Source organism: Gouania willdenowi, unplaced genomic scaffold, assembly GCF_900634775.1.
Source record: "Gouania willdenowi unplaced genomic scaffold, fGouWil2.1 scaffold_32_arrow_ctg1, whole genome shotgun sequence".
NCBI lineage: Eukaryota > Metazoa > Chordata > Actinopteri > Blenniiformes > Gobiesocidae > Gouania > Gouania willdenowi.
In genome coordinates, this window is record NW_021145091.1 from 600,591 (window position 1) to 625,207 (window position 24,617).

General features: G+C 36.0%; 1 protein-coding gene and 1 long non-coding RNA gene across 4 annotated transcripts in view; both read right to left on the reverse strand.

Annotated features, from left to right (window-relative positions):
- LOC114459559 (NACHT, LRR and PYD domains-containing protein 3-like) overlaps positions 1-24,617 on the reverse strand; it is a 629,510-nt gene that overhangs the window by 159,034 nt on the left and 445,859 nt on the right. The window lies entirely within an intron of this gene.
- LOC114459576 (uncharacterized) overlaps positions 7,529-24,617 on the reverse strand; it is a 264,387-nt gene continuing 247,298 nt past the window's right edge. Inside the window, exons 1-4 of one of the 3 annotated variants that reach the window (XR_003673410.1) lie at positions 15,215-15,264; positions 12,578-12,698; positions 8,143-8,232; positions 7,529-7,700 (exon numbers count right to left, since the gene is read on the reverse strand). This is a non-coding gene — a long non-coding RNA (uncharacterized LOC114459576). Of the gene's footprint in view, positions 7,701-8,142; positions 8,233-8,650; positions 8,713-12,577; positions 12,699-15,214; positions 15,265-24,617 lie in introns of those variants that run through there. The other 2 variants (XR_003673411.1, XR_003673409.1) reach the window with 2 other exon arrangements.

Genomic DNA, 24,617 nt, shown 5'->3' on the forward strand with positions numbered 1-24,617 from the left:
GCAAGGTGCTATCGAGATGGGGTCAACTGTTCCTATATCGGCTTAACGGGCCCCTTAACATATGTGAGAACCGGACCGCTCGTCGGTTCCCTTCCGGGCCCCCAGGGGTCTGAGGTGTGGGCCTTTAGAGATAAACTTGCATAACTTCCCAGTAGATGGTGCTAGAGGTCTGATTTTTTGATATGTTATAGAGTTTATTGAGACCTTTCCAAAGGTGTAAAGCACAAGTCTGTGGAACATACACAAGCTGAGATACACCTCATCAGTGGAATTTCAGATTTTCTTCTCTTGCCTAATTCGCCACTAGAAGGCGCTGGAGGTCTGATTTCTTTTAATATGTTTTAGAGCTCATTGAGACCTTTTCAACAATGTAAAGCACAAGTTTGTGGCATCTTCCTATCAAAAGTTATTGACCATTTGGTCTAAAAAAAAATGGCTGCCAGTAAAAAGTGCTGACAGGGAAATCTGGAAAAATGGTAATAACTCAGGAACGCAAGGTGCTATCGAGATGGGGTCAACTGTTCCTATATCGACTTAACGGGCCCCTTAACATATGTGAGAACCGGACCTCTCGTCGGTTCCCTTCCGGGCCCCCAGGGGTCTGAGGTGTGGGCCTTCAGAGATGAACTTGAGTAACTTCCCAGTAGATGGTGCTAGAGGTCTGATTTTTTGATATGTTATAGAGTTTATTGAGACCTTTTCAAAGGTGTAAAGCACAAGTCTGTGGCACATAGACAAGCTGAGATACACCTCATCAGTGGAATTTCACATTTTCTTCTCTTGCCTAATTCGCCACTAGAAGGCGCTGGAGGTCTGATTTCTTTTAATATGTTTTAGAGCTCATTGAGACCTTTTCAACGATGTAAAGCACAAGTTTGTGGCATCTTCCTATCAAAAGTTATTGACCATTTGGTCTAAAAAAAAATGGCTGCCAGTAAAAAGTGCTGACAGGGAAATCTGGAAAAATGGTAATAACTCAGGAACGCAAGGTGCTATCGAGATGGGGTCAACTGTTCCTATATCGACTTAACGGGCCCCTTAACATATGTGAGAACCGGACCTCTCGTCGGTTCCCTTCCGGGCCCCCAGGGGTCTGAGGTGTGGGCCTTCAGAGATAAACTTGCATAACTTCCCAGTAGATGGTGCTAGAGGTCTGATTTTTTGATATGTTATAGAGTTTATTGAGACCTTTCCAAAGTTGTAAAGCACAAGTCTGTGGAACATAGACAAGCTGAGATACACCTCATCAGTGGAATTTCAGATTATCTTCTCTTGCCTAATTCGCCACTAGAAGGCGCTGGAGGTCTGATTTCTTTTAATATGTTTTAGAGCTCATTGAGACCTTTTCAACGATGTAAAGCACAAGTTTGTGGCATCTTCCTATCAAAAGTTATTGACCATTTGGTCTAAAAAAAAATGGCTGCCAGTAAAAAGTGCTGACAGGGAAATCTGGAAAAATGGTAATAACTCAGGAACGCAAGGTGCTATCGAGATGGGGTCAACTGTTCCTATATCGGCTTAACGGGCCCCTTAACATATGTGAGAACCGGACCTCTCGTCGGTTCCCTTCCGGGCCCCCAGGGGTCTGAGGTGTGGGCCTTCAGAGATAAACTTGCATAACTTCCCAGTAGATGGTGTTAGAGGTCTGAGTTTTTGATATGTTATAGAGTTTATTGAGACCTTTCCAAAGGTGTAAAGCACAAGTCTGTGGAACATACACAAGCTGAGATACACCTCATCAGTGGAATTTCACATTTTCTTCTCTTGCCTAATTCACCACTAGAAGGCGCTGGAGGTCTGATTTCTTTTAATATGTTTTAGAGCTCATTGAGACCTTTTCAACGATGTAAAGCACAAGTTTGTGGCATCTTCCTATCAAAAGTTATTGACCATTTGGTCTAAAAAAAAATGGCTGCCAGTAAAAAGTGCTGACAGGGAAATCTGGAAAAATGGTAATAACTCAGGAACGCAAGGTGCTATCGAGATGGGGTCAACTGTTCCTATATCGGCTTAACGGGCCCCTTAACATATGTGAGAACCGGACCTCTCGTCGGTTCCCTTCCGGGCCCCCAGGGGTCTGAGGTGTGGGCCTTCAGAGATAAACTTGCATAACTTCCCAGTAGATGGTGCTAGAGGTCTGATTTTTTGATATGTTATAGAGTTTATTGAGACCTTTCCAAAGGTGTAAAGCACAAGTCTGTGGCACATAGACAAGCTGAGATACACCTCATCAGTGGAATTTCAGATTTTCTTCTCTTGCCTAATTCGCCACTAGAAGGCGCTGGAGGTCTGATTTCTTTTAATATGTTTTAGAGCTCATTGAGACCTTTTCAACGATGTAAAGCACAAGTTTGTGGCATCTTCCTATCAAAAGTTATTGACCATTTGGTCTAAAAAAAAATGGCTGCCAGTAAAAAGTGCTGACAGGGAAATCTGGAAAAATGGTAATAACTCAGGAACGCAAGGTGCTATCGAGATGGGGTCAACTGTTCCTATATCGACTTAACGGGCCCCTTAACATATGTGAGAACCGGACCTCTCGTCGGTTCCCTTCCGGGCCCCCAGGGGTCTGAGGTGTGGGCCTTCAGAGATAAACTTGCATAACTTCCCAGTAGATGGTGCTAGAGGTCTGATTTTTTTGATATGTTATAGAGTTTATTGAGACCTTTCCAAAGGTGTAAAGCACAAGTCTGTGGCACATAGAGAAGCTGAGATACACCTCATCAGTGGAATTTCACATTTTCTTCTCTTGCCTAATTCACCACTAGAAGGCGCTGGAGGTCTGATTTCTCTTAATATGTTTTAGAGCTCATTGAGACCTTTTCAACGATGTAAAGCACAAGTTTGTGGCATCTTCCTATCAAAAGTTATTGACCATTTGGTCTAAAAAAAAAATGGCTGCCATTAAAAAGTGCTGACAGGGAAATCTGGAAAAATGGTAATAACTCAGGAACGCAAGGTGCTATCGAGATGGGGTCAACTGTTCCTATATCGGCTTAACGGGCCCCTTAACATATGTGAGAACCGGACCGCTCGTCGGTTCCCTTCCGGGCCCCCAGGGGTCTGAGGTGTGGGCCTTCAGAGATAAACTTGCATAACTTCCCAGTAGATGGTGTTAGAGGTCTGAGTTTTTGATATGTTATAGAGTTTATTGAGACCTTTCCAAAGGTGTAAAGCACAAGTCTGTGGAACATACACAAGCTGAGATACACCTCATCAGTGGAATTTCAGATTTTCTTCTCTTGCCTAATTCGCCACTAGAAGGCGCTGGAGGTCTGATTTCTTTTAATATGTTTTAGAGCTCATTGAGACCTTGTCAACAATGTAAAGCACAAGTTTGTGGCATCTTCCTATCAAAAGTTATTGACCATTTGGTCTAAAAAAAAATGGCTGCCAGTAAAAAGTGCTGACAGGGAAATCTGGAAAGGCTAAGACTTTGGGCCAAGAACAGGACCGAGTCTCGGGCGATGACAAGATGATGGTATCATTGCTGCGGCAGGAGTCTGAATCACTTGCTTCATGTGATGATGCGCTGAGGTTTATGGCGCTGGCATCGAAAAGACTACGTGGTATTGTGGGGATAGCATTACTTATTGGATAAGAGCTGGTTGTCTCAGGTATGAACACAGCTTTCACAGTAGCTTTATCTACAAGTTCTGACGTTGAACAAAGGTTCATAAACTGATCATCCATTTATTTGTCTCTGTACTGAAGTCTGAATGGCTCAGTCAGCTGGAAAAAAGTTTTGATTTGCTGAGTGAATTCCTCCACAGTGTTTGGTATTCCAGATTCAATGATGAGCTTTCTTGCATCATCTTCACCTCCAATGAGGACTCTGAAAGTTACTCGTCCTGCCATACTGCTTTGCTAATCTAAGGTGGAGACAGAGTGGACAAGTATTACTCTGGTTATTTAAATGATTTCAAATAGGTGAAAAGTCATCTAACGAAAACTCTGGTAGTGAGAAGGCTATAGGAGAATTGGAGCGTGAGGAGGATGGGTGAGGAGTTAAGCAAAGAGTGGAAGCCATGAAAGGTGACTTACTGGCTTCCAGAAGAGAGGGGAGTTTACCCTTCTTTCTCTTCTACCCTTACCACAAACCCTTCATTACAGACAAATTTTCACAGCAAAGTCATCAATGTACAATGTCAAACAAATGTTTAACTCATCACCTGACAGGAAAGGATTTTCTTTGAAGTACACACCATCTCTTATGGAGCGATACTGCTGGTTTTCAAGCTGGTCTGGGTCACTGCCCTGTGTTCTGTGGCTATCAATAACTCTATTCAACACTTCAGAAGAATCAAGTATCTGCTGTAAAGATCGCAGTAATGGGATATATTGAAAGGACTTGCTTGTTTTTTGATCAAGAAGAAACTTCACTGGCTCGACAACCTTAAACACTTCTTTATAGTACTCTTTTCTCTTATAAGCTGTTGCAAGGGGTCCACCTTTTTCCAGTGCATTTGCACCTCTATGTTTTTTCTTTTGAAAAAATCTGAAATACTGTTACAAGTTATTGACACAGATACAGTACTCAGCAGGTAGTGTAGCTCATCAACTAATTCATCTATTGCTGTAGATGGAACATGAAAAATGTTTTCCAACTTCAATAGAACAAAGCCAAGTTTATTTTCTACAACTTCAGGAAGGTCCTCTGAATTATCAATATCACTATCTGCATCTGCGTCTGACAGACTACCATCTATGTCCGCAGTAAATGTGGGCCCCTCATCTACTGGACTAGACACTGACTGGACACCGACTTTAACTACACCTGCTTTAAAATCCTTTAGACTGTGGGGATTATGTTTACGATTTTTATGTGAATTAAAAGTACCATATATGTTAGACTGATAAGTACATCCCTCAAACATACAAGTTACATTTTCATACTGCCTAAGGTGTTGATTAATATGACTAAAGTATTCCTTCTCTGTTGAAAGTTCTTCACACCCACATGTCTGACATGAGAACGTAGTGGACTGAGCACCTGCTGTATCAAACTTGCGGTGTGTTCGATATGTGTGTGTCAAAAGTTGCTTGCAGCTTATGAATGTGCAAGGACAGTCTAGATATACACAGGGATATCGACCTGTCAAGCTATGGTGGAAATGTCTCAACCTGAAATGTTTTAATAACTCATACCTGGTAGATAACGAACGGTCACACAATTTGCAAGGCCACATTCACACAGCACCTGTGAATGAAGACAAAGGACAACATATCAATTAGGTTATTTGTAAAATCAATTAGGTTATTTGTAAAATCAGATGCCTTTCAGCTGAGTTTGTTGTTAAGGTTTAACAGCTTTCATGTTACAAAAAGGACACTCAAAAAGCCAGCTCCTTTTCAAAGTGCATAATGTCCAAGAATAACTTAAAACCCCACACAACCAACCTTGTCAAAGATAAGAAATTGTAGGCTTAATGAGTTTTTTGTATCATAAATCAATAATTTGTGCTTTTAACTATACTTACTCTAAATGTTTCCAATTGATATTGCAAACAATTTTAACTACACATGAACTGTAAATTAATCTGAACTTCATTTAAACTGTGCTACATTTTGATGTGTACAACTTTTCACTTATACTTACAAACTATGTTGTCACATGGAGGTGAGAACACAGGACATGAGGAGAATGAGACAAATACCCCAAGAGTTAGGTATCTGAAAAAGAAAAATAGAAGTGAGAAGAAAAACGGCATCTAACATTCACTTCTGAAATTCAAGCCAGTATTTAAATAAAGTACTCTATAGGGTAGTCACCTAGCTAATACTAGCTAACCATCATATTGGAGTCTAGATTCTTGACTCAATTCTTCTTCAGTTCTTTACATTAATTAATTGCAGTTACATAGCTCAGTTTACTATGTGAAAAATCCTCACATCACTGATCTACACAATTTTTTCCTACAAATGACAACCATTAGAGAAAATATCTAGAGCATTGATGCAATTTAATGCTTCCATGTTTACTCAAACAAATATGAATTATGTCAGCCACCAAAAAAAAACAGTAAAATGAAACGCAAAACGCAGCATGACCAGCAACGTTTAACGAGCACGGGAAGCGCGCATCAGGAAAAGAGGCTTATGTATCAACAAAACTAGTTTAGAAAACAAACACTAGTTTAGAAAACACAAGCAATGCGATTTATATTTATGACTGAGCTCGCGAATGTTAATTGTATAGTAGACACAAAAGAACAAGATATAATTAAGCTAAAGTTTCAAGAAAAAAAATCCAAGAAAAAATAAACTTTCCAGACATCATTTCCAAAAGGCTTATATTTCTTTTGAATATGCTCTCAATTAATAAAAATTATTTTCACTTGTTGTATTGTGTGTACATTTAATGTCGAAGCTAAAGCAAGAGATTTCAAGATTTTTAATGAATATGAAATTTTGTCATTTCCATCACGATTAGGGTTAGAAGTCATATTTTAAATATGCTGAAAAACTATATATTGAATATTAAAGCAACCACTAAAGTGACACTAGACATTGCACTGATACATTACATGTAAAATAATTAAAAATAGAATATTTGTTGTTATTTTCCAAAAACTACAGACGCCAAATTTGCCCATTGTTGAAGAATCACCCAGAAAAGCCATATTTAGCTAGTCTGGCTATCGCCATACTAAATATCACAAGTTATATTTAGTCTGGAGAAAACCAATTCATTTTCTCGTAAGAGAGGTGTGTTTTCAAATGATTAACTCATCATCAAGCTCTGCAGAAGCCTGATAACAATCCTGTTCATTTCAATCAGGTGTGTTGGAAGAGGGAAACATCTAAAACATGCTGGATAGTGGCCCTTGAGGACCAGGATTGGGGACCCCTGGTTTAAACAATCATATCCTTTACAAGATAAAACCTCGAGTCCGGGGCAGCCCTTGAGTTTGCAGTGGTGGTTCTTGCACATACATCGGTCTACGATGCACTGACATGTCTTAGACTGTAGATAAAACTGGGCTTAACTTTAGACACGTTGATCCTAAATACCTGTTTTAGGTTTTACCACTCACTCCCTAAAATAAATACCTTTTTATTGATCTATTGATGTTATAACAAAATTATATTTATCGTTCCAAGCAGCTTTTGCAGCTTTATGGTCTTGTTTAAATTCACTATGGCCACAAGAGGGTGGCATGGATGTTTAGCATGGATCGAGCATTTTTATTTGTGCATGTATGAAAATATATATGTATATACTGTATATATATGCATATATATGAGATGAGCAGAAGGTAACGTTACGTCGTAATCACAAAAGACTACGTAGCATGATATTTTACAATAGATTTCCTGTCTGATTGCTAGTTACTAGATATTTTGTCATCTGTTTTACAGGTAGGAATGTTTGTGATATTGTCCCAAAACACAAGTGAATGTGTAGTCATCTGTCTATTTTCATTCCAAGAGGGGAAATATACGTATTGTGACATTTTGTAGTGAGTTTACATTTTTGACTCTTTGCTAAGCATTCAAACACACATTTACAATGAAAAACAGCGTGTAAACGTAGAATATTATCCTAAAAACTGGCTTTGAGCCTTTATTTATTTAGATTTTTTTCCATAACTAAATAAAGTCTCACTGGTCTCGGTGCATTCTGATGGTGAGCATTTCTTGGTCTTGGATCGTGTGAACTTGAACACAGCATTAGTTTCTTCAAATGTTTTCACCTGCTGTAAACATGATGGACAATATCAGGAAAGAAAAAAAAAAGCTTGTAGAGAAAATGCATGATATGTGTAATAAAGTTTCAATGATAGCGACACAAACATCACAAGTTTATTTATTCTTTGAACAGTAGAATTTGATTTAGCATTAATATTAACAGAATATGCCACATAATGAACACATTTTACAGATAATGTATTTGTCTAAATTCTCTTTAACTCTGTGTTAATATACTGAAGCAAATATATATTTATATTTCTTCTTCTGTATGTGAGAAATTGAACTCATCGCTTTCTCCAAGGCTACAGGCTTCACACAAGGCTTCGTCATTCCCAAAGCTACAATGAAATAGACAGTTAACGACTACTTCCAGATTGTGAAAATGAAATAAAATTGTCCGCATCATACAGCGAGGCGGTAGTTGTAAGTTTGTCAAATAGATAATACCTTTTTGCAGCAAATTACAGCCTTCCTTGTTGTAGACGTCTTTCACTAAATTGCCAAGGGTTGCAGACACTCGTTGGATTGCCATAGTGACTATAACGAAAATAAAAAAAGCACAACAAATACATAAGTAAAAACTAGCAATACATGTTATTTAATAAAGTTTGCAGCAGCCAGGAACACTCAAACATGAGTTGTAGAGTAAACTCATGTCCTGATGTAATTTATGCAAATTTGTAGGAATTTACTTTGGGTTTCAACATTAAAACGTAATGAAATGCACATATTTAAACAAGAACATTTTAAAAAATAGAATAAATATTAAAAACAGGTCATGTAGAACAACATAAATATTATTTTCTTACTTTATTCAGAAATATCACTGAATTTACAAGTAAATGTAAAATATTACAATGCAAATATTATTTATTTCAAACTAATCAGCTAAACCTCACTTCATTCAGTTAAAGTGCATGGTGCCAAGTTTAGTAATTATGATTTGAAAGATTACTTGAATATGATTTGAGTTTATTTGAACCTGATTTGAGACCCGGTTCCCACAGGTGTGTGTGTGTCCGTGGAGCGAATATCTCTGAGACAGATAGAGCTGAGTGTTAAACAATAACAATAACAGAGTACATATGGCAGTACAGTGCAGTATCGCTGACTGAGCCTTTTATCTAATGGGCGTAGACTACGTCACTTCCTTCACTCCAAATCCTGACGTCAGAGCTGCTGGGACTTGATATTTGATTGTAAACCGACCATATGATGATTGTTAAATATTTTAATAGTACACATTTTAATATGTTTTGTGGTGTTTTATTTGTTAATTAAAACTACAAAAAAGAAAAGAAAAAAACGAATAAAAACACAATACACAACATTGACAATCAAAAACCAAACAGAAAATAAGATCAAGACCAAAATAAATCGTAATTCACTCAAAACATACATTTTTTTGCGTTTTTTACGTGTATCGGCATCGGCCGATGTGGGCTGCTGCGTTCACCAATGCCCATTATTTACAGAAAGCAGAAATATTTTTTACTCGTTATTGTTCTACATCACCTGTTTTTAATGTTTGTTAAATATATTTTTTTTACTTGTCGTTCTACCTCACCTTTGTTAATTTCTAATGTTCTTTTTTTGAGAAAATTGAGACTCGTACCATTTGTTATCATCATTGTGTAATTTTTTTGATATAAATTGAGGGAGCAAAAGTAGTATCTGCTCCAAATATTGGCTCAAGAATATCGGCAGTCCGTATCGGTCATTGGCTAAGGTCGATGGAAAAAAAATTGGTATTGGCACCATTGGCCCTAAAAAATCCATATCGTTTCATCTTTAGTTAATAGTGTCAGGCTTTTCTTTGCTTTGCAAGGGTGTAAAATAAAAAAGAGATTTAGAGATATATCGTGATATTTCATCGAGTGATTATCATATCGTTCGGCAAAAAAAAAATGTCCAAATAAATTTTTTCAATTATGTTTTTTTTAACAAAAAAAAAACATTTATTTGTGCTAACATGCATAGCATGTAAACGCCCAATCACTAGGTGTCAGTAAACCTCATTATATCAGAAGTAAAAAAAATAATAAAAAATAAAAAAATTATATTGGGACATCTCTACTTTCATAGATGTATATGGTTACTTTTTTTTTTTTTTAATTTGAGAACTTAACAGAATCATAATGTTTTTTTGAAGAATGTGATATGATAATTTGATAAACATACCACTTGATATTGGTACTTGAATTACAGTTAGTTACCATTTACTTGTTTTCGCAAGTTTCAAAACAATAAATAAAAAAATAAATTGGATTCCATACCATTTTGTTCTTGAAAAGGTGAAATTTGTTATTATTGATATCGCGATTTATCGTTATGTTTTGTCATGTCTAGTATGGGGATATATCAGGATATGAGTTTTTTTTTAAAAATAAATTGAAAGAAATACAATGAATTATTATTTTCATATATTGTATCGTGACGTTTAAATGGTGAATCTTTTTTATCGTCAGATGCACGCCCCTATTTGTAGGTATTTGACTCCACCATCCAAAAAACAGTGCGTTTCTTCAGATAAATACCCTCATCCACAGAAAGACACATAAAAGGTCATTTTGTCGACTTTGGTGGTTGAAGTTGTGAAAGTTGTTTTAAAATGTTTCCTGCTGTGCAACACATACGGTATTTGTTCTTCCTCAACATGTTTCTCTTTCCAAAGCGTCTCTAACTTATCAATGCAGCTGTGAAACTAAAAAAAAAGGGGGCTTTTCTGTTTTTGGTTTGCATGTTTATTCCTGTTTGAATATTATTTTTTAAATTCCATTCATGTTTAACTGTAGGAATAGATCAACAATATCCGGGCTGGTTCCCTTTCCTGCCATGGCAACCACATCAAAGCCAGCTCCAAACTGGTGGCTTTTAATGCTGAGCAGACAAGTAAGCTTTTAAAAGTGTCTTACACTGATTTTGACCCACAGCAATATAATTTAATTTATTATCAAATTTGGTTCATTCAGATAACATCATATTTAATATCAGAGACAAAGATAAATTAATAAGATAAATGATATAAAATAATTACTTTAGTATAATTTTTACTGTTACTTTTTATATTTAAAACTAGATCAAATAAAGTAAGAACAACTTGAATATATATTTAATTAAATAGCCAAAAACTATTATTATTTATATACTATTTCTCATTTTTGACACATGCAGACTACTGAGGCTTTTTACTCAAGTGTTGCATTAGTCTGTATGATAAACATGAATCATTTATCAGAAATAAAGGGTAATACGTTATCATTAAAGGGGGAAAGAAATATTAGCCTCAACATTAGGGCTGAACGATTTTGGAAAATAATCTAATTGGGATTTTTTTCCCTCAATATTGTGATTTAATATGAGATTATTCTTTCAAAGGCCTCTTGTCATGTATTTTTCAATGCACACAAGCATTAAATTAATCTGTTTCATAATAAACTATTTCAGATTTATTTAAACTTAAAATAAATATTAAATATACATTTTAAAGCACAGATTACAACAATAAAGCAAACAAATCTGTGGCTTTACCTCTTCAACACATCTAACTAACTTCACGTGTCATGAAACATGTAAACAGACTGTACTTCTTAAACACTCTGAACTTAACAGGACAAGAAAAAATAATTCAGCCTTTGCGATTAGAAAATCACGTTTTATAATATCGCGATAATATCGCAAATGCAATGAATCGTTCAGCCCTACTAAACATGCATTTTGTTTTAAACCAGATGTGAAAAATTGTATTGTGTGTGTAAGTGGGTCTGACATCAGTCCGACCCAGTTCAGACGGACAATGGTCGCTCACCCAGGTTTCCTGTCATTCTGGTAACGTTTTAAAATTCTTAGAGAACTCTAAAGAAAGAATATTAACACTAGAAAGTTCTGGTAAATCTCTTTGTTTTCCTCCTGTTTGTCAGATTTAGTGACTGATATGGACTTTTCCCCTTTTGATGAACGTCTCCTAGCAACATGCTCTGCAGATGAAACACTGAGTCGCTTCCCTCAAGATTTGTTCATTTATTGATTTTTATCCTACACTTTTCTTTGAAAACACAACCAAGTGTTAGCATTTAGATTTTTCAACAGCTTCTTGTGGGAATTTTGTGTCCTGACTGACAGGAATGTGCTGACTTTAGATTTCAGCTCAGCAGTTTGGTTTCATCATTGAGCTTATGTAAACTTCACATCCCACATCTACAAAGTCTTCATATTTTCTCTTCACACTACCATAGGGTATTGTTTTATTAAACGAGTTGTCCTAAGGATGTAAAGCAGTGGTTCCCAGCCTTTTTTGGGTCGTGACCTCATTTTGATATGAGTCTCTGGTGACCCGAAAGACTTTTTTTTTCTTTTTAGAATTCGTTTTCCATCATGTTTGTTGCAAATACAGAGCAGTCAGGATTGGTGACATGTTTTGCCAGCTCAGATTTAATTTTTTTAAAACTGCATTTAATTTTAATGCCCCGCAATTCTGAAATAGGACAAAGTGGGTCTGAAAATGGATGGATGCATGGATAGATTCATATTTATTGATAGAATACAGTTGTTTAAGATTGTTTTGTTTTATATTCAAAAACAATAATAATTCATTAATGTTCAAAATTTGTGTTTTAATCAGTAATTATTTTATTTTTATCAATTACTAGACATTTCAGGTGACCCCATTTAAAATCCAGGGTCCTGACCCCAATGTTGTAAAGCACTGATGTAAAAAAAATAAAATAATGTGGCTTCAACATTTAAAAACAGATTGAATACAATCTGTTTATGCCTTTATAATAATGACACTTTAAGAACACCACTTTTCTCCTTTTGTGTGTGTATTCAGGTGAAGCTGTGGTGTTTATGTGATCCTGACCAGCAGCAGTCCAGACCTCACCCTGCATCCAGGACTTGGCAGGCTGGAGCTGCTGCTCTTCCATCCCACCTCCTCAGGCGTGTTGGCTGTAGGCACCACCAGATCTCCTCTGATATGGGACGTGAGCTCCCAGGATGCACCGCTGTAACAATCGGAGTCTGTGTTAGTGTCTTATGTTGAACTTGTCTCAGCTTGTCTGTTAAGTTTTCATTTCAGACTGTCCTGTTGTTGGTCGTAGGCTGCTTTTAGTTTGTTGGAGACTGTCTGACACTGTTTTTACAGCCCTGTGGCTCTGTCTAAATGCTGGAGCAGCACAGGTAACCCTTATGTTTGCAGTCCTGGTCCTAGTCTCCCTAGACGGAGACCCCCCTCACACTTCTTCCCCCTACCATGAGCCCACCCTGGCTGCTGCTGATCCAGCACCCCATGCTCTCATTAGCATTAATAAGGTGTTATGAAGGCTGTCATTAAGTGTTGTTCACTAAATTATGACACTTTTGGAGTAGGGCTGCTCAATTATTTGAAATTCGATTACAATTTTGATTATTACACCCAACAATTACAAAAATAACAATCGAAAAAAAAACAATTATTAAAAAAAAAAACTCTCTCGATGGTCCATCCATTTTCTGACCCACTTTTTTCAGGGTCACGGGGTCAATAATTATAATTGTAATTGATAATTAATTACAGTTATGGTGTAATTATCATTAATTGTAATTGAAAAATAATATGTTGCTGTTGTAATCATAATTGAATTGGAATTGACTTCAGAAAATTGACTAATTGTATTTCTATAAAAAATGTAAGTTATAATTTAATTAAACACAAAACTGGGGAATAATGTTACAGATCCATGGCTTACACATACTGTACGTAGTTAATAATTATCCAAATATGTTTAATATTAGGTTTTCCCGCTACCTGTGAGTGAGTCTTCACACCATACAGGTGGTAATGGTTAGAAGGGTTAGGATATACAGTAATAACATTAAGAGTTTATTGTTAAATTCCAACTCTTGCCCTAAGTTTACATAAGATATTCTAATCAATGAACTAAAATGTAAATGTAATGATGCTAAAACAACACCATACAGACACATACAAAATAACAGGCCTGTAAATTTACCACTTTGTGATTCATTGTAATTGAACTTTACTAATTGAGAATCATAATTGACTTTCAGGGGATACAAAAACAATCATAATTTAATTGTAACCGTAAAAAATGCTGGTCACTGAATCATAATTGAGTTATGATTGAACATGGATAATCTGAAATGTAAATTGGTCATTTTAAAATGTAATGGCCACAATTATCTGTGACATGTGTAGTTACAGAATGTGTCCACTAGATGTTGCTAGTGAGTCCATATTTAGTGAAGAAAGGATCTTACCAACCTCTCGTGTCCTTTTACTATTTAAAAGGAGTAAAACAACAACTCATAACAGGGTTGAGATCATATTAGCTTTGAATCAGGAATTGATGATAACCTGAGTTTGATAAGAGTACAGTTTGAAAGCCTGAGAGCAAATATGATCTTTTTATAAAGTGAGTCTTGATAGAACACATTTTACTGTTGGCCTGACAAACAATAACAGATATTCTTCTTTAGCTCCTCCCTCCATGTATAAACACAACAATACAAAAATGCACAAATATTGTAAAAGATCTGACAACCTTTTGGTTTTAAAGACGACACTTTGTTGAGTCATGGTAATTAAGGCATAAACAGAGGTGAAAGTAATGGATTACAAGTACTCGCGTTACTGTAAATGAGTTACATTTATGGGTACGTTTACTTTTATGAGTATATTTCTAAATCAGTAATTCCTTACATTTCTTCACCAACCGTTACCGAGTAAATTATTATTATTTTTGTTCTAAAATGATCAATGTATATAGTGAAATTACAAAAAATGAAATGAACAGGCAACAATTAAATCGACCAACCAGATTAAACGTAATGTATGTCGTCAAAACAGTGTTGAATATTTGTTATTTTCACACTTTTATTGCTTATAAATGTAGTTATAAAGCCTGAGAATAGTTTTTGCTTTGAATTGAATTCATAGCTGTTATTTTGTTTTAAAAAAAAATTGTACATTGTGACAAAGCTTTTATTTTATACAGATGCCTTTGTTCTAATTGTGCAAGATTTAGTCTCTTCTTTTTTATGTTTATACATGTGATGTTTACTGTATGCAAGTGGAATGAATTGAGCTACTTTTTATTTGTATTTCAGTACTTCATGTATGACTTACTTGAATACAATTTTAATCAAGCAACAGTACTTCTACTTGAATAGCTTATGTAGCCCAATATATGGATGATAAAAGTTATTACAGTGTAATATCAAGTTGGACTAGTTATCAGCAAACCCAGATTGGTTAGGAGCTCTATGGATGAGCAGCAATAATGAGTCAAACACGGAATAACTGTTGAGTAGCAACTCATGTATTATTACAATGATTCAGATACCAAAACAAAAATAAAAGTGTGCACACTAAACAAACAAAAATAAGAATTGTCCATTGGGCCCTTAAAAAATGAAAATAGTTGCAGCTGTTCTTAAAGTTTCTTTGAAGGGTGATGTGTATATACTGTATGTGTGAGTGTGTACGTGTAGGTGTCTTCTCTTCAAGGTTCCTACTCACCATCAGTTTTCAACCAGGATCTCTTCCTGGTCCTTGGACTTTCTCGTCCACTCATAAAACCTGACCTAAAAATAAGGTCATATCTATTAAAATCAACTCTGATGCATCATTAAAGTGTAAATGTCAAAAATGCATCAGACTCCACACATAAATCTACAATTATATAACATAATAAATCTTCAGGTTTTGTTGTACAACATTCAATTACTCAAATCTAACTGCTTATGTGAACAGCATTCCAGTAATTATTATGCTAAGTAACCATTTACATTCAAAATATCATAACCATATCAAAATCAGAATAACATATATACATAAAACAGTATAAAAATGTAGTTCAGAGGTATTAAAGTAGTATAATTAATGTGTCCCACACTATAGGCCTACTAGTGTGAGAGGAACCACACCACACTCACCCTTTAACATACTTAAACTCACAGTTGAGCTAAAATAAAGTCATTCAACACTTTGCAATTATAAAATATAATTTCACTCTAAAATACTTTTTATAACTTTAACACTTTTTAATATATATATATACATCAGTATACAATAATAAACTCAGTATATACATGTGTAAAACACTGCATCATTATTTATCTCAGTTCATCCTAAAGACTTTTATAGAGCTACTACTTCCTTTTAGCAACCAGGACCAGGAGAACAACACGCATGCGCATCACTTCTGAGCTGACAGGCTGGACGTGACCTGCGTAGCCTCTGATTGGCTGTTGAAGAGTCTGTATCCTCCGCGTGGGGTCATGTGAACTGAGTGATGCATTCAAGTGCAATAGGACATTTTAATGTAGTTTTATGGCTCCTCAGACGGTGTAAATCTAAAGTTTAATTACAGGTAAGTGCATTTCACCCAAACAGCTCTTCATATGTTCAGACGTACACTTCACCATGTAAACATAGAGCTGATTTATAGAGCACTGTCTGCTGTTTCATAGTGATGACACATGATTAAAGAAATCACATGTGCCAGTTCAAAAAAAGGAATTTGTTCATTAGATCAAGAAGCAGGATCAGATCAAAGTTAACTGCCATAATTCAGATTAAAAAATATGAATGAATAATAATAATATTCAAAAGTTTAGAACAGTGATTCTCAACTGGTGGGTCGGGACCCAAAAGTGGGTCATGGAAAGCTGGCCATAAAAAGCCAACAAAAAATGTAATGTCTGTCACGTGTGACTTGTCTTTTATTTTGAAAGAAACTTTTCTTTTGACAGACATGCAGTGAAAAGCATGTTGCAAATATATAGATTTATGTTTTTCTAAAAATTATGTATGCGTGTTTTCAACAGCTATCTTTGAAAAAAAAAAACTACATTTGGTTGGTTGAATTAAAAAAAAAATAAAAAAAGTGGGTCGCGATTTGAGACGAGTTGAGAACCCCTGGTTTAGAATAAGGCCAGAATCAGTGCTTTAGTCCCTCACATTGACTTTAAAAACAATATATATATATATATATATATATATATATATATATATATATATATATATATATATATATATATATATATATATATATATATATATAGTGAAAGAGAAAAGGCTTTGTAGGAATGGTCTCCAGTGTGTAGGTGAGTCTTAGACAGTGTGTGATCTTCAGATTTATGAAGGCTTGAAGACAAATAAAGCCTCAGTCCAACAGACTTGTTCTCCTGTTCAGTGGAAACATGCTGAGATGTTCCACACGTGAGCTGAGCTCCAAAGACTGCTCCACACTCACTGCACTGTGGCTCTGCAGGACATCACCCACTGTTACTGATGTTCACATGATGTTAGCAGAGCTTCCTGTGCTTTCCTCCAGCTGCTCCTCAGCATGTCTGAGTGTCTGTGTCTTCTCCACAGCAGCTTGGAGGGTGTGGATGGTTCCTCTGGAGCTGAGCCTGACTCCATCTTTACGGTGTGTACGTCTACAAAGACACTAAACCTGTGTCAGCCTGTGATCACTGTACACACACACACATGTTTAGCAGTAATGAAATGTTTATTGATGGATGATGGACAGAATGCTGGATCACTACCTACTGCTGTTTTCAGGAGGTCTTGGTAGCTTTTCTTCTCCTGCAGCTCAGCTTGTGATGTCCATGCTGAACTAGCAACAAGTTCAGGCTGCTGCCACGCAGCAAACTCATTCTGATCACTTTTAATAAGAGGGCTGTTCCTCTGATACCACACATTTACAGCTTTTTAATCACATACTATGATACATTCTGAAGCCAAACTGGTGATAGCTCAACAACTTGTGTTTTTAATCAACTTATCAAGTCTCCCCGTGACCCTGAAAAAGGAAGAAGTGGGTCAGAAAATGGATGGATTATCAAGTCTATGAACAAAGCCTTTTTCTCTAATGTTTGAAAGCTGATGAAGCAATGATACTGGTCTGTAGTTAGAGCTGCTTATATTAACACTCTAATACATGGAACACTTTCACTGTTTGATTATTTATTACAAATAAACCACTTTGGAATGATTTATTGAAGACATATTTTAATTATTTCTATATATTCTATATTAATTCATGGAAAGTTCATTTCAAAGCAATAAGTTGACATTTCATGATGTATTTTTAACAATGTGAACTATTTATTTTTAATCTACAGAATGAAAAAACAATGAAGATGAAGTTTTAATGACTCGACATTTTTAGAATTCATCTGTTTCTTGGCTCAACAATCTTACACTTAGACATGTGTTTAACCTGGACACACCTCCACTCTGAGTCCACATACAGGGAGACTCCGCCCCCTTTTAATCAGTGCTGTTCATTGGGAATAATTCATATCCTTCTAGAACCAAAACAGGAACTCTTTCACTGTCTCAGATGTTGATACAACACTACATTTAAATAAAAAGCCTTATTAATGTAGAAACAATCTCAAACTAAAGAATTCTGCACTTGTTTGACTCATTTTATCAGAATTTGTTAGAAAGACATCATGACTGGATGTGAAAGCAGCGGTTACTCTAAAAGTCTATTTTTAAACTCCTTCAGCTTCACTAAACACTCAGTTTCCAGAGGAACCTTCACTTCCTGTTCTTAGATCCATCCAGTGGATGTTCTTCTCATGGGAACCATGTGTGTTTGATGGAGGATTATGTGCTATCCAATGCAAAGCTCTCCCTCTCTCTGACATGTTTCTCTGTTCAAAGAAATCCAGCACAGACAATAACACGTCTTTATTTAAAGGAACAAAGCTTCACTGGACATTTGATATCATTACATTTACATTGATTCAAACTTTATGTCAGAAGGAAGATTTAAGAAGAACTTTAGGATTTCTCATGGTTACATAGAACATTGTAAGTTCTAAAGAAAGGCTGGACAGGCTAAAGAACAGATTAAAGAACATTTCAGAGTTAGAATAAATCTATGAGCTGTAATCACAGAGTTGATAGAAATGTAAATATGGTGATAAAATGGGAGTGTTTGGACACTTTGGGCTCCCCTTCCCCTGATATTCATTCAGCACACTGCATGATCCATTCACAGGCTTTAGGCAGGGTTTCCCTGTCAGGAACCATTTCATCACATTCACTTCAACTGTAGAAAAACATACTTTATATAAAACACATCACATCTAAAATCAAGAAAATACTATTATGTGATGTATTAGATACTCATTTAAAACTCATTACAAATATGAATCCTTTATAAACACAGAGAAAAGAAACAGATTCAAAGGTACATGATGAAGATGGTCTGTATTAACACAGCATGTATATTCATCTACAAGTTAGGATCTGATTATTACATCTATTAGAATGTTAGTCACATTCTCTACATTCTATAAAAACTACTAATGATTATGTACTGTATACAAACACACGATGGACATCATAGACTGTCTTTATATATAATGTGTGTTAAACTCAAGGCCTGGGGGCCCAATCCGGCCCTTTAGAGCATCTAATTCAGCCTGCAGGAGAAAGTAAAAATGACAGAAAACATGAATTATTGTGTAAATTATAAATTAATTTAGTGGTAGATATCTCAACTCCTCTAAAAACATAATTTTAAGTAAATCCACAATATTAGCAGAGCTCAGTTTTCCCACGCTGACATCACATGATGGAGTTATTTTTAAACTCAAATTGTTGCAGGAACTCTCAATTTTTGAAAGTTATGCAATTTTTCCTAAATTATTACACAACATTTCGGAAAATTAAAGCAAAGTTACTCATAAACGCACACACCCAACACAGCATAACGTGGATGGCTGTTCATCATAGGAATGGGATCCACACAAGGTTCCTGCTGCTTAACAGAAGGTTTTCCTTGCCGCCATGATGAATTCATGTTGGGTGTGGGATACATATGTATGTGTATATACGTATATATGCATATGTGTGTATCCATAAAATGAAGAGTCCGTCCTTAAGACTGCTCTACTGTAAAGTGTCTTGAGATACCATTGGTTATGATTTGGCGCTATACAAATAAAGATTGATTGATTGATTGATTGATAAACTAAGGCTGGTTTTTCTATAATCTGCAGCACTTTGGACCCCAAACTGGTCCGTATTTGAACCCTCAACTAAAATGAGTTTGACAGCCCTGATATAGAATCTGTCATTAGTGTATAATAATAATAATAATAATGTGAATCATTCTTCATATACATCATGTATGAATACAGAAGCTATAGAATGTATATCCTGTATAGAAAGTGAACAAAGGGAAACTTCTTCCTGCTTCCTTTCCAACTGATCATTGTATTGATCTTTTCTTTCAGACCACACCTTCAAAGATCAACAACTTCCTGAACTGTTGGTGTCCATTTTCCAGCTGACAGCAGGTTTATGTTGGAATCCTGTGCAGCCTGATCTCTGGGTTCTTCAGTCCAACACTGGAACCAGAAGGTGTCGTCACCATCCGTGTGTCGCTGGGATCTGAAGATGATTCCTGCTCCATGTCTCCATCCACACAGAGATGTGAGTGGAGAACAGATGAAGTGCTGAAGGTCTTCCCACACTCATCACATCTGAAAACATTCTTCTCATGAACTCGTTGGTGGCGATTAAGGTGAGATTTGCTCTTGTAAGATTCTCCACATGAGTCACATTTATGAGGTCTTTCTGATGAGTGGCTGAGTTGGTGACGTTTTAAATCTTTACATAATGTAAAAACTTTGTCACACTGGTCACAGGGACACACTTCATGTCCAGTGTGAGATCTCAGGTGTTCAGTGAGGGTTTGTTTGTGTTTATATATTTTCCCACAGTGGTCACAGCGATACAACACTGCTCTGGAGTGAGTCTGCATGTGCAGAGTTAAATGTGATCTTTGTGTAAAAGTCTTTCCACACTGTTCACATTCAAACTTTTTAACTCCAGTATGAACGACTTTGTGTCTTATTAAGTCAGAACTCTGGGTAAAAGCTTTTCCACACTGGTCACAGTTAAAAGGCTTTTCTCCAGAATGAATTCTTTGATGTATAGTGAGGTTTGATTTACAGCTAAAGTCCTTCCCACACTGGTCACATGTATGTTTAGCTTTAACTCCAGCTTGGCTCTGCTGTTGAACTCTTTGCTCTGAAGTTTTTCTCTTAGATTTGTTTCTTTGTTGTGGCTGAGCTTCATGGTCCTGAGAACGTTGAGGTGTCACTTTGTTCTGGCTTCCAGAGTCCTGTAGAACAGTTAGAGATTAAACACAGAGAAGGAACCAAACAAACATTTGTGAATCAGTTGTTAAACTCCCAGCCCTAAACCAGCTCAATGTGGAAAAATGGATATTGGCGTGTTAGCGCCCCCTACAGAGTGAAGATAATTTAATATGAGACAAATGTCCTATTGTAGCACAGTTTTCCAAGGGCGTTTCACTGACAGGGTTCAAAGTCACTGCAGATCATCTAGAGAAGTGGGACACCAAAAGCGATCCATGGATTTTTGTTAACTTTTATAGTGTTTGCAGGGCGGAGCCGTGAATCTTGGCCTAATTGTTTTTTTTTAATACACATAATGACTCCAAAAAACATACATTACAGAAAAATACACCAAACAAAACAAAATATAGAAATTTGTAAAAAAAAAAAAAAGAAAAAAAAAAACAACAAACAACATTTATCATGCACACGTCCCATAGAATTAAACCAGGGAAATCACACACACTTTTTATTAAATGATATTTTCATGAATGTAGAAAGTGAGAAACTTGCTTTACTTCTTTGATCAATTAATTAATCTAAATCTAATTTTAAATCATATTTAATTTGCCGAATACCATACGAGATACTTGTTAAGCTTATTTTCTACAATGCTTGTCCAGATTGAAAGAACATGGATGGAACACAAGTAAGACGTGAGATCACCTCAGCTTTTAAAAGTTTATTCAGTTTTGTTGTAGGTTTTGTAGCAGGTTGAAAACCTTAAAGAAAAGGATGAAAAAGAGAGAAAGGAAGAATGAGCTCTAATCAAATGTTTTTAAAAGAATGAACCACCTGAGCTTTTACTATTTTAAACATTTTATTTATTAAATAAATTAATTTTCTGCTATTTAATGTTTTTAAATCAACTATTTCTATTTGTAAAATTAAATCATGTACTTTGGTGTACACATTTTTACCATTTTAATTAAAGTTTAACTTTTTAACAATGTATTTTACCCATAAACTTATTTATTAACTTTAGTATTCATGTAAATGTATTTATCTGAAACTCTTAACTAATATTTATTATTCTTAACATATCTGTGATTTTATTCTTCATTGTTTTAACCTAAATTACACTATGAAATCACTATATATATATTATATAAATTGGATCAAATAGTACCTTAATGTATTTTGACTAAGATGTCACTAAACAAACAAATTGGTAAAGCCAAACACTTTGGCTGTAGAGTTAACTTACATTTGGGTCAAAATACATATAAACATGGAATCAGCCTGTGTACTTTAACATGACCTATATTCTAACTTAAATACGTGCTTTTAGGAGCTTAAAATAAACATAATAATTCAATAAATCTGAAGACACTCACCAACAACATCTCTGAGCTCCTCCACTACATTATCTGAGAGTCCAAACACACAGGTGTGATAGATTGTCAGTCAAAGTAGTAGAAGGAGGAGCTTAGACCTAATACTTATGTTGGGGCTCCATCTAGTGTCTAATTGTAGAACTACACCTAAACCTGACCTAAGGTGGAGTGGACAGAACAGGTGAGAAGTGAGAGAAAGTTGAGAGTGTTGGGAGAGGTGGTTTCTTCTGGAGTCTTGGAGCATTTGGAGTACCTTTGTTGTTTTCTTCATTTCTGGCAAACCAATACTGGGTTCAAAACATCAACACGATACTTTTTAAATGAAAAATTATATTTTTAGTTGATTAATTATTATTATTATTATTATTAATATATTTAAGTGTTTTTTCTAAATATGTTTGGTGTAGTAGAGGTGTGTGTAGATGTGACCGAATAAAGAGTTATTTTCATGCTATGAGAGTAATTTTTTTTTAAAAAAAAAGAAGTCCTTGCTGATTAATGACAGTATTTAAGGTTATTTAATGAATAAAAAACATCAAAAAATCAGAGTGTTTTTTATTAATATTAATAATATATTTTACATAACAAAGACTGTCAGTTGTTTTCAGGCTATTACAGTAACTGTTAAAGAAGTCTTTGATAAATTATTCTACTTTTTATGATTTACAAATAAAAATTATTTAAAAACCATTTAACAATATTAATATGAGCAAAATGATGACAGAGTTCTTCGATACATTGGAGGCGTCTCTTGCATCCACCCAAGCATCTTTGGTTAGCCTCAGGAACCGTGTAAAAGATGTAGAGGAAGCTAGCTCGGACTATGACCACCGCCTCACCGCTCTGGAACAAACGTGCACAAAGGTGCACGCAGAAAATGGTGCGCTTCGTCTCAAGCTGATCGATCTTGAGGCTCGCACTGGGTGGCAGAATATCAAAATTGTGGGTCTCCCTGAAAAGATTGAGAATGGGCGCCCAACTGAGTTTGTGACGGAGTTTATTACGGGAGTCCTCAGTGCTGGCAATTTTCCAAAGCCCGTGGATGTGGATCGAACACACCGCATTGGAAGGCAACCCTCTGCCAATGACGCGCGGCTGCGCATAATGATTGCCCAGATTCATCATTTCCAGACGAGGGAGAGCATACTGCAGCTGGCCCGTCAACAGTTTCCCCTGAGTCACAACGGCAAGCCGATCCACATATTTCCGGATTATCCAGCAGAGGTGATGAAGGAGCGGCAGGCTTTTCATGGCGCTCGTAAAAAGCTCCGGGATGCCGGTGAGCGGACCGACTTCATTTATCCAGCACGGCTGCGGGTTACCCATGGTAACACTGAGAAGGCGTTTTCCTCACCACGGGAGGCGGAGGACTTTGCAGGAACTTTACATTGACCAGATATGGATTGGCACACATCATGGTATGTGACTATTATTGTGCAATTATTCCGACGAGGACGTTTTTATGACCGTTTTTCCTCTTTTGCATTGCTGGAATGAGAGCCACAAGAACTTAGTGTTAGAGCCGACCTGTAGCTCAAGACTTCATATGGTCCGGCAACCCCTGTATATTTATTTAGGGTTATTGTTCTCACTTTGTTTGGGAAAGTGGGGCGGGGGGAGGGGGGCAATGTTCTTTAGGTTTGGTTTTATGTTTTGTTTTTATTATTAGTGTTTGTTTTTCTAGGGGTGCATGTGTACCTACTTTAATTATAAATACATCCTAGTTCACCTCCTCTAGGTGGCGGTATCACCTTTACCAGTTGGAATGTTAGGGGAATGGGTCATGTACTCAAACGTGCTAAGGTCTTCTCCCATTTAAAGTCACTGTCTGCTGATATTATTTTTCTACAGGAAACACATATAAGACCTGCCAAAGAAAAATGACTACGGTGTTCCTGGGTTAACCAAATTTTCCAGTCCACCTTTTCCAGTCAGGCCCGGGGAGTTGCCATTTTGATTCGTAAAACTATTCCATTTAGACATATTTCTACTATCAGTGACCCAAACGGTAGATATATTTTGGTAAGAGGCTATATTTACTCATTTCACGTTACGCTTTTGAATGTTTACGCTCCAAATTTTGATGATCCAGCCTTTTTCATTAAGATATTTAATAAACTGCCTAACTCCCCTGACACACACATTATTATTGGTGGAGACTTCAATTGTGTGCTAGATAATTTTTTAACAGGTCAGCCAATACAACCCAATTATCTGCATCCTCCACACTGTTAAATAATTTAATGTCTTCTATGAATCTATGAATATTTGGAGACTGCAGTATCCCACAAAAAGAGATTTTATTATTTTTTCCCACCAAGACACAAATCATATTCTGGGATAAATTATTTTATATTGGACTCTCATTTGATTTCTAATGTGATCTCTTCAACTTATAACATTTTAATC